Here is a 1,906-nt window from a genome sequence, read left to right as displayed (position 1 = left end):
CCCTCTCTGCTCCTCTTTGCCTCATCCTCCACAGGTGTGCACACTCTCCTTGTTTGTGGCCAGAGCAGCCTTGCCCTTCTTTGCAGTACTCATCCAGGTATTGCTTAATCATTTAAAGAATATCATTTCAACTGCAGTTTCCAGTCCTGGTATGGAGCTCATATGGAAAGCATTGGTTGAGTGAAGGATGGTCTGGCCAGTCACCACAATTTCCTTATGCGAGTGAGAGCTGCTTTCCTTTTCCAGAACTTTGAGATTGAGCTGGAAGCCACAGGATGACAATCTTGTGTGGTCACTGTGTGATGCCTTTTATCCCAGAGTCATTCACTGATCACCTACTTTGTACTGGGAGGACAGGAATCAAGTAAAGATGTCCCTGCTCTGGGGCTCCCAGATGTGTGTATGGGGAGAGTCTGAGCTTCAGAGCCACAAAGAGTTCAAGGTAGTACCAGGTATAGCAAATGAAAGGTCTGAAGGTGAAGGAAGGAGTCTATTGCGGCCCCTTGTGTTGTTGGGCTGGCACGTTGATGGTAGGGGCTGGCTGGGGCAGTATGGAGTGAGGGCGACAACTGTGGGAAGAATTTACCCAAGGCTGCAGCCTTGTTGGGTCTGTGCCTTAGTAAAGTCATCCTAGCCCTCACATAGAGGCTACCTGGTGCCTCTGTTCCCTGGCCTACAATAGACTGATTCTTTTTTTTTTTTTTTTTTCTGAGTACAGTGGACTTTATTGATGGTGCACGACAAAGTAGGGCTCCCTACACCCCTCCCCTTCTTCAGGGGGTCTGGGATGGAAACGGTGGTCAGGAAATTCTCAGTGTGTCGGGGAATTGATCTGGGGCAAGGACTCCCCAGCAGCTGAGGGCCTCTCTTCCTCTTGCTGGGGCGGGTGGTCCAGGGGGGCTCTTACTCCTTGGAGGCCATGTGGACCATAACGTCCACCACCCTGTAGCTGAATTCATTGTCATACCAGGAAACGAGCTTGACAAAGTGGTCATTGAGGGCAATGCCAGCCCCAGCATCAAAGGTGGAGGAGTGGGTATCACTGTTAAAGTCGCAGGAGACCACCTCGTCCTCAGTACAGCCCAGGATGCCCTTGAGGGGGCCCTCTGATGCCTGCTTCACTACCTTCTTGATGTCATCATATTTGGCAACTTTCTCCAGGCGGCAGGTCAGATCCACAACCGACACATTGGGGGTGGGGACACAGAAGGCCATGCCAGTGAGCTTCCCATTCAGCTCTCCTTGCCCACAGCCTTGGCAGCGCTAGTAGAAGCAGGGATGATGTTCTGGGCATCCCTCGGCCATGACACCACAGCTTCCCAGAGGGACCATCCACGGTCTTCTGGGTGGCAGTGATGGCGTGGACTGTGGTCATGAGTCCCTCCACGATGCCAAAGTTGTCATGGATGACCTTGGCCAGGGGGGCCAAGCAGTTGGTGGTGCAGGAGCCATTGTTGACAATCTTGAGGGAGTTGTCATACTTATCATGGTTCACACCCATCACGAACATGGGGGCATCCGCAGAAGGGGCAGAGATGTTGACTCTCTTGGCTCCGCCCTTCAAGTGAGCCTCAGCCTTCTCCATGGTAGTGAAGACACCGAGGGACTCCACAACATACTCAGCACCAGCATCACCCCATTTAATGTTGGTGGGATCTCGCTCCTGGAAGATGGAGATGGACTTTCCATTGATTACAAGCTTCCTATTCTCAGCCTTGACTGTGCCTTTGAACTTGCCATTGGTAGAATCATACTGGAACATGTAGACCGTGTAGTTGAGATCAATGAAGGGGTCATTGATGGCGACAATATCCACTTTGCCAGAGTTAAAAGCAGCCCTGGTGACCAGGCGCCCAATACGGCCAAATCTGTTCACTCCGACCTTCACCATTGTGTCTCAGGGTTG

General features: G+C 51.9%; 1 pseudogene; it reads right to left on the bottom strand.

Moving 5' to 3' along the window:
- Positions 1 to 888: 888 nt before the first annotated feature.
- Positions 889 to 1,906, bottom strand: LOC102432030 (annotated as a pseudogene).

This window comes from Myotis lucifugus, unplaced genomic scaffold (genome assembly GCF_000147115.1).
Source record: "Myotis lucifugus unplaced genomic scaffold, Myoluc2.0 scaffold_280, whole genome shotgun sequence".
Classification (NCBI taxonomy): Eukaryota; Metazoa; Chordata; class Mammalia; order Chiroptera; family Vespertilionidae; genus Myotis; species Myotis lucifugus.
This window is presented reverse-complemented; position numbering and strand designations above follow the sequence as displayed.